Genomic DNA, 9963 nt, shown 5'->3' on the forward strand with positions numbered 1-9963 from the left:
TATCAGTTTTTGCTGTTTAAACAAATTCCACTCGACCAATTTTCCATTTATTTTTATTCTCTTAAAGAAATACATGAGTTTTTGATTTAATATATTTTATTTCTTCTTTATGGAGTGATTTTTTTTTAAATATTGAATGAAGCAGAAAAAATTGTTGTATGTATTCAATTTTTTTCAGGATATTAAAATATATTCATATGGAAATATTTTATTTCAAAAAAGTAATTTAAACTTTCATAGTTTACATTTCTATAAATAATTTTCTAAATATTTAAAATATATTCATATGGAAATAATTTCAAATTTTCACAAATTTTATCACATAATTTTGTCATAAATAATGTATCTTAAAACAAAGTAGCTACCTTCATTTTATATAGGTTAAGGGTGTGAGTCGGTGTTCACCAATTCATAATCGGGATCTATCAATTTTTAAAACCAAGGTTGCAGGTGCTGGAATCTCTAGAAGTCGAAATTAGTAGAGTATCCACGGGACCATTAAAAGTAAATTTAATGTAATCTCCGATTTACAAAGAGCTTCCACCAAAGCACATCCTCACACATAAAAAAAAAATGTGAATAACTTTGGAACAACAATGACAACTGATAGAGAACTCGAGATTGCTATATTGAAATGAAATAACAACATTTATTTACGTGTTTAAGAAACATTAATTCAGATCGTGGGAAAAGAAGTGAGCGATGTAGTAGAAAATGGGAACGATAGTCCAGCGTGTAGACACAGACAAAGATAATGGGTTAAGCTGTATGCCATGTTAGCAGTCAGCTACGTGAAGGTATTCTCAGGGACCAGTAGTAGATAGAGAGAGAAAGAGTGTAAAGGTGTACATACGGTCTGTTAGCCTTTTTGCCCCACATAGTAGCAAGTGGTGTGAGCTGGTCGGTCCGTAGACTGACCACCTCGAAAGCTGGGCCTAAGAGGAGGAGCCGCTTATTGCTCTTTCTTTTATATTCATTTCCGGAGTGTCTTTTGCACATGTGTGGATTTCCTTTGAAAGAGGAAATGACGTCGTCCATGTGTGCATTCGTGTGCGCATGTGTGAGTATATGTGTGTACGTTAGCGTGTGTGTGTTTACTCTTTTTTTTTTTAGGCTGACATTTGTTTGTTTGGTTTTTGTTTTGTGCTGACATGTGCAACGAGTTGCTTGGACAGAGAAGTGAATTGTTCGTTTGGAAGGAAAATTTTTTGTGTCGTGGTGACGTCGTGTGTGTGCCCAGTTGATGGTATCTTCGCAAGTGACTTGCGGTAATGTGTGCATCGTTTGGACTGGTGCTAGGTGTGCATTCGTTCTTGTTGTCGAACAAGGTGTTTGGTTGCCGTTGTCTTCGCATGTGAGTCTGCGGTAATGTTTGTACATTGTCTGTACGGGCGTTTGTTGTGTATTCGTTCGTGGTTGCCGGCTGTCAACGAAACTTCCAAGTTTTGAGTTTATCAGCGTGCGTGGTGCATCTCAACTCGTATTGTTGATTCAACTTCTTCCTATGTGTTGATAGGGATGTCCTGTTTCTTTGTTGTTGCATCTGCTGTGCGGGAGGGAATGTGTATAGGCCTATGTGGTTTTGCTCCTCGCGTTTGTTGCAGGGTAATGTCAGGAAACCATGAAATATGTTTATCGAGCTCGAATTTTTTAAAAATTCGCTATGAAGTCAACAGCTCCGTGTTTGGTTTTTTTTTGCCGAGTCTGACGAGGGTTTCATCATTGTTGTTTGTAGTAGTCCTTGTCGGTAGCGGTTTTCTTGTTGAAAAGTTCGTTTTTTTCTTTATCAAATAAAATGCGTGTCTCGCACAAAACAATAATTTAAAAAAAGGTAGGGTCGCCATGCTTGTTCGTTTTCGTGTCAGTCGGGCGCCAGTTTGTTGTGGACTTGTTGCATAGGAGGAAAGGCGTGATCCTCTCGCGTTCGGTTGTCACCATTTTGTGGTGGTGGTGAAAAATAGGAAACATGAATTGTCTCGAGGAAGAACCGAACGACGTGTTAAAATGAATTAAACGAACAGTATTTCTTTCGTGAAAGAAACAAGTGAAAGAAAAGGGTATAACATGTGTTTAGTTTAGCGTGCGTCTCTCGCTGTTAACTGGTGAAGAGGAAGGTCTAAAGTTTGGCGTGTGTCTCTCGTTATTAGCTGGTGAGAAAGAGTCTATATTTTGCCGTGCGTCTTTCGTTGTGTACTGGTGAGAAGAATGGTCTATAGTTTGTCGTGCGTCTCTGATTGTTAGCTGGTGAAGAGGAAAAGTTTATTGTTGTAGAGAGAGAGTCTATGTGTGTATGAGTGCTTTGTTCAACCTCATCCGTTTCATTTTAAAATAACGGGGTCACCAAATTTGTAACGGACCATATGGAAATAAATACTCCTTCAATTTATGGATAGAGATAAACGTCGTTTATTTGCTGTTGAAAGAATGAACGTTTTAGTTATAACATGTGTTCATGTCCGCGCGTGTGTAACCAATGTTCGTTGCGGGACTGGTGTTGTAGCAAGAAAAGGAAATGTGTGTTCATCTCAAGTTCGTTTGTTTGCGCGTGGGAATTGAAGTGAGTGTTGTAGTGGAAATTGAAATGATAGTCCAGCATGTAGACAAAGATGAGGATAGAGAGTTGACATCAGTTAGTAGTCAGCTATGCGAAGGTGTTCTCAGGGACCAGTAGTAGATAGAGAGAGAAAGAGTGTGAATGTGTACATACGGTCTGTTAGCTCATGCCCCATACATAGTCACAGGGGTGTTGACGCGCGCGAGCGTGCGCCTCCCAAAAGGGAGGCGGCTGGTTAGCCCAACCTCTCTGGTCGAGAGCTGGTCCTAAAAGGGGTTAGAAACAGTTTGTCTCTTTGTTTTATACTCGTTTCCGGTGGTCTTTTGCGCATGTGTATATTTCCTTAGAAAGCGGAAGTGACGTCGTCCATGTGTGCGTTCGTGTGTGCGTGTGTGAGTACATATGTGTGCGTTAGCGTGTGTGTATATACACGTGAATGTGAGTGTATGTACGCGAACGTGAATATATGTACGTGTGTGGACGTGGGTGCGTATGTTTGTGTGTGCGTATGTATATGACATAGCTTGAAATGTGAATGTGTGTTTTTGTGAGAGACTAGAAAAGGCTCGCACACATTGCAGGAAGAAACTAACAAAGGAAAGAAATAAATAAAAATCTGGGGCAGCTTTTTTTCTTTTTTAACAAAAGTTTTTATTACACGTTACTCTTTCGTCTCAACACCACTTAAAAAATCTCTCACTGCCACATATCTATCTAGCATGGCTTACATTTCTCCTACCTCTGACCACATGCCAGCCACAGCTGACCCATTTTCATCGTCGGCTTTACATGTCCATTTCCTCAAACCTGCAGTTTGCTTCTACCCCATTTTCTCTTGTCGCACCACAACTCGCACACACTTTCTAATTCGCATATTTGCATTTTTCGGCTACTGCCGCTGCTGATATACGTTCATATGCACTATGTTACATTCCAACAAGCCGAATTTCAAACTGCCCCATATGCCCAAATTAACGCTTTTTTATATTATTTACTTTCAACAATCGTGTAGCTGAAAACACTATCAATAATTTCCCCCACTCTTTATCTGTGCCTAAACCTAAACGTAGATTCCATGAACAAAGCTTATTTCTTAGAACTGCACACCTGTGGAACTCTCTTCCATTTGTCTGCTTTCCGGCTGACTATAATATGGTCGTCTTCAAGTCCAACGTAAACAAGTTCTTGATGAGCCGTTCCCCTTAAGTAATCCAATTTACCAAATTTCCACTACTAACAATTACTACAACATTGTCCCATTAACCATTATACACTTATTAACCCTTATCCTCGAGTTGCCTCTGGCCTCGATAAGTGGCGACTTCTTTGTAAAAAAACAATAAATAAATAAATTCACCATTGCAGCATCTTAAGCCTATTCACTGTCTTCATACACACATTTCCAAAAAATAGTCTTTTACTAAAACAACGATCACTAATTAATAAAAATGTCACTGTTTTTATCACAATAAACTACTCATTTTCTTTCTGTGTTCAGCTTACTATTTCTTTCTTTTTCTTTCACTTCTATCATTGTGGAATTTTTACATCGAGATGCAATTCAAATAAAACAGCTTTAATTGCTATCCTTTTTCTTTCTCTGCTTTGGTTGAGATTCGCTCTTTTGCTTCAAAAGCCAGTTTTCACTGGAATGTGTGAACAAAAAATATTTTCCAACCAATAAAAGTTGCTTCAAACTTGAAAATTAACGATCCTATGTGAAATTCAAAGCCTATAAAACAGTGGCTTAATGAACAGAAATTCAGATTTTTTCTGGGGACACCTGTAATGCAATGTATTTGGTCTCAACATCAACAATGACCGTCCTAAAAGACTGGAAGGCACCTGAAATTCCCTTAAGCCTGTTGCTCTATCTTCAGTCAATATAGCCACCCAAAAGATAAGCTCTCTCTCACACACACACACACACACACACACACACACACACACACACACCTATATATCCACAATAGAACTTTGAAATAAACTTTCTAACACTTTTCTCTACTTTCTATTCAAAAACTTAAAAACTTCTCCACAAACTTAGGACTTTCTAAGTATATTTTACATTTTTATAAAATCTTAATAATTATACAAATCTGTGGACCATCAAGGTTTGCTTGCTTGCTTCAATCTTGTGTTCGCTGATCGGGTGATTCCATTCTTTAAAAAAGGGATGATAGGCAAATAAATAAATATATATATATATATATATATATATATATATATATATATATATATATATATATATATATATATATATATAAAATTCAATTGGGAAATTCGTTTGGGCGATCATGTTTTGATCTTGGCTTGAAGTAGTTGTTTGTCTAGCCGCACTGATGAGCTGTGAAATAGCGAAACAGTACTGTATGTGGATGACTATATATATATATATATATATATATATATATATATATATATATATATTTAAAGTCTGTTTTTTGAAATATCGTTACTTTCAATGTATACCGTTTTTGTTTAACGGGTCTAGATTGTTATTTTAAAAACCAGTCACCATTAATTTTGAGTTAAGCTCAATGTATCTATTTAATAGGTGCAGAGCATATACATACTTCACATAACGCCAAAAGATGGAGGAAGTGAGGAGGCATGGCTTTGGAAATCTTTTTACCCAAATACGATGTTCAGCATGTTAAAAATATACCTTTTGTTGTAAAAATCTAATGGATAAACATCCGAAGAAGTTGGTGGGGACAGGATATTTTTATGGAAACATAAATCGTAAAATTGCCTATTCATCAATGAAACAGCTGTAATGTAAAAAAAATCCAGGCAATAAACGAAGGTTATACAAAAAAAAAAACCCGTAAGTCTTTGAATTTTCAACAAAATTTTACACTATATATATATATATATATATATATATATATATATATATATATATATATATATATATATATATATATATAGAGAGAGAGAGAGAGAGAGAGAGAGAGAGAGAGAGAGACTGAATTGAGGTTTGTTTCTACTGATTCAAACATATTCTCTTGGGATGATATGCCAACGTCATCAGGATGAATGAATAAACCACTTAGTGTTGTGATTCAGTGATTAATCATTAGTGTAGATGTTATTTTGTTGTTGTCATCTCGACCAAATTGACATCTCTTTTTCAGTTACTGATTCCACAGCTCCATTATAATAAGATTTGTATAATAGATAATCACAAATTTATACAAGCCGAGAAAACGGGAAAATGAAAGCTTTTAATTTGCACTGTTATGTTGCAAATGACCTTCTACTGCAAGCATGATGACAATGAACCTTACTTATACAAATACACAGGAAACAAAACAAAAAATAAGGTCAGTAATTCCCACAGATCTGTGAGAAAATAACATAAAACATTACAACGCAATTTGAAGAACAAATACTTCTTTTTCCAAAGATCAGTCCTTTTTTTTTATTATTTTTGTCTCTATTTACTTGCTTCCCCCGCAAGGATAAAGTTAGACATGAAGTCAGTTTTTAATGTAGAAAAAAATCCAGCTTCCCCAAAAGGGGCATTCTGGATTAAGACAAAAATAAAAAAATTGCCTCAGTCTAGAAGGATTCCTCCTTCACTGACTGAGGACAGAACACATGATGTTGAGCTTCAGAACAGATACTCTGCTTCAATTTTAGTCACTTTACTGTGTGATCAATGATCAGTTTTATTTGTGTTCATTAAATCAGAAATTTGAATTTGTTTTTTTTTTTATGAATCACTATTTTTCAAGATTAAAAGCCACTTGAGGACAAGAGTTAATGAGATGGATGGATTGTCAGTTGAATGATGGTAAATATTATGAGAGTATTAAAAATGATGAATGAAATGAACAAAATTTGATTACTTATGAAGACAGTTTATGACAAGTATTTGTTAAAATTTGATTGGAAGACGGCCATGTTGTAGCCTGCAGGAAAGTAATAGTCACTTGTGGCACAAATGATAAATTATTGGAAAATAAAACTATGTATGGAAATTCCATTGGATGCTATGCACATGGAGAAAAAAAGGAAAATTCTTTGTAGTAATAAGACAAGTTCTTGTTGTGGATGTCTTAGAAAGCCGAATAAGAGATTGAAGCAAAGTCGAGCACTAAACAACAAACTTTTTGTTACCAATTCTGCAGAGCAATTCTTTATTTTTTAATGCTTTTTTTTATTAATGATACTGATCATCATATCGTATCTGGTACCAATGCCTTATCCATAGAAGAAGAGCAGTGTCATTTGTTTCTTTTAGGCCTAGCATGCCTCCTTCTGTATGTCCATGTTCACGTCCATGAACGAGATGGCATTCTTCACTGACAACTTTTGTGACCTCTACTCGGCTAACAATTTTCCATCTAACATCTGAAGGGGCAATACCAATGAAGAAGTGCAGGTTATTCAGGTTGGAAGGTTTGAGGCAGCCAATGATCAAGCAGCAGGTGTTCAATGCTGAGTTTAGATAATATTCATTGATCTCTCTCAAGCAGGACAAGAATACTCTGCAGTGGTCTAGCATGCCTCATTCTATATGTCAATGTTCACGTCCATGAAGAAGATGGCATTTGTCACTGATAGCCTTTGTGATCTCTACTCGGCTGGCAATTTCCCCTCTCATATTTAAGGGGCAATATCAGTGAGGAAGTGCAAGTTGTTGATAGGCTTCAGGCTGATGAAGTGATGAAGCGGCAGGTATTCAATGCTGAGTTCAGATATTTTAGAATGCATTCTCCCAAGCAGGACAAGCATACACTGCATGAACTAATTAAAACCTATATAAAAAACATACAGTAAGGATTTTTAAAAATGTAATCGAGAAGTAGGTTTTGAAAAGTTTATTTGATTGTACATCTCTTTGGAAATCACAAAATTATATCTATACTAGCAGGCTGCCTGGCATTGCCCGGTCATTCCACACTGATAGGTTTTTTTTCGGTTGGCAACTCTCCATCTAACATCTGAGGGGGCAATATCAATGAGGAAATACAGGTTATTCAGGTTGGAAATCTTGAGGCAGCCAGTGATCAAGCAGCAGGTGTTGTTGTGTAAAATGTTTTTGACTCCTAATGGGGGTATGACACCAATGATTTCGACGATCGTTTTTATAACCACCGGTTGTGGTAATCAACCAATGAAAATCTTCCAAAGTTACTATAAAAATTGTCGAATTTTGGATTCAATCAGTTCGTCGTTGGCTATGTCATGAACCGCATTTGATTCTTAGCCGCCATCTTTGTTACTGGAAATTACTTCACACTCAGTATCGAGACTGCACTCTGTTCAACATAATGTCTCAACACTTAATGCTGAGTTTAGATATTTTGGCATTAATTGATCTCTTCCAATCAGGACAAGCATACTCTGCAGTGCAATATCACAGGGTCACGGTTGTACATCTTAATGTGTGTGCTGTGGCTTCTCACTTGGAGTTCATCAGATTCTGTAGGATGTTGTTCAAGAACAAGGCTGAACAAGCTAGGTTTCTAGATATCCTATGAAAGGGTGACCAAAAGAATGAAGTAATCAGTATAGTTAAACAGATGACGAAGACAAATATGCATATTGCTGGAGAGAAGTGCATTCGAAATGACAACAGAATGTTAGCAACAAATGAACAGGACAAGAGGAATGCTTGAAAATGCCACCATGAAAAATTGTTGAATACTGAGTTTTCATGGAACTGTGAAAATCTACAAGTTGCAGAAACAGTATCTGTGCCAGGTATAAGAATTGAGAAAAAAATGGTATGGGAAATTACGAGTATAAATGAAGAATAAGGCTGTACCCTCAAGCTTTGTTGCAGAAATGCTGAAGGCTTCAGGTTAAACAGTCATTGAGATGATCACAGATTTGACTAATCAGATCATAAAAGGAGAGGTCATCCCAAAACACTTGGAACTTAGTACAATTGATGTCCTTTTCTCTTCGCTGCAACCTCTATCTCACAGAAGAGATGTTGCGAGTTTGTCTCTGCTTTATCGTTATTTTCATGGAAAGTGTTCGACTGAGCTTCAATCTATGGTCCCCCCTCGTCAAACTTTCACAAGAAACACTCGACTAGCTGAAAACACTCTCAATAATTCCCCCCACTCTTTATCTGTGCCTAAACCTAAACATAGATTCCATGATCAAAGCTTCTTTCTTAGAACTGCACGCCTGTGGAATTGTCTTCCGTTTTCCTGCTTTCCAGCTGTCTATAATATGGTTGTCTTCAAGTCCAACGTGAACAAGTTTCTGATGAGCCGTTCCACTTAAGTTAACAAATTTACCGAACTTCCATTACTATCGATTACTATATTGTCCTTTTGACTATTGTACACTCTTTAACCCTTATCCTTGAGTGGCCTATCGGCCTTGATAAGTGGTGACGCCGATGTAAAAAAAAAAACAAAAAAATAAACAATTGTGAATTGTTACACGAGTACAGAGAAAGCAGTAAATAGAGGTAATTATAGAAACTTAAATTGGTGGATCAGATCCATCTGGAAAAAAGAGTGATCGAATGTAGTAGCAAGTCCTGGAGACATGTTTACCAGAAAGAACAGTTGGAAATAAGTCATACACTATCCACTATGACTATGGAATTCTTACAGCTAAGTACCTAGAAAATGGAGCTATTAAACCTGATATAGTGATATGGGATAAGAAGGAGAAAGAAGTAACCTTAGTAGAAGTTAGTGCCCTCAAAGACAGAGTTGTCAGGGAAAAATAACAAAATACCAAAGTCTTATGTATGACATGAAAAGAAACTGTAACTTTAGAAAGATCTGTAGCAGAAACAAATGGGACTTTTTAAAAGCCCCATTTGTTATGCTACCTTTTTCTCTGTCGGCTTTCAGCCTAAGCAGGGGGTTATGTAGCAGAAACAAATGGGACTTTTTTCTTCCTCGAATCAATGCCTCTCCCCTGTGCTATTCGGCCACATCTTGACCAGTCAGGAGTACGGCGCATTGATACTTCCTATCACCCAAGGAAATCGGCTAGCATCTGGTTTGAAGAAGAACAACTCATTCTTACGCAGAGAGACACCAAACGGAACGGACCTTCTTTTCTTCTCTCTTTCTCTCCACCTTGGTGTTATCTCTACGGTATCGTTGATTCCACTGGAATAACTACCGCGATAATACCAGGGACAGGAGTCCAGCTTTCTACAAGGAAAATACCACATTCTCCTCAATAAACCTTTTCTGTGATCTTTTATGAAGTTGTTGAGTTTGTCATTTCAGAAGCTTGTATCGAATTATTTATTTTATTAGGGTGTGCCCTAAAAGCATTATAAACCCTAGAGATCTCCATCATTCTAGTAATTATAGAAGCAACCAGAGTCACAAAAAAGAATTTAAAAAACTACCTGGGAAATATACCTGGTGAACTATGTGCAAGAAATTGCACTTAAAGAGACGGTTAGAATC

The sequence above is a fragment of the Euprymna scolopes genome, chromosome 13 (genome assembly GCF_053919585.1).
Source record: "Euprymna scolopes isolate OS-2025 chromosome 13, ASM5391958v1, whole genome shotgun sequence".
Lineage (NCBI taxonomy): Eukaryota > Metazoa > Mollusca > Cephalopoda > Sepiida > Sepiolidae > Euprymna > Euprymna scolopes.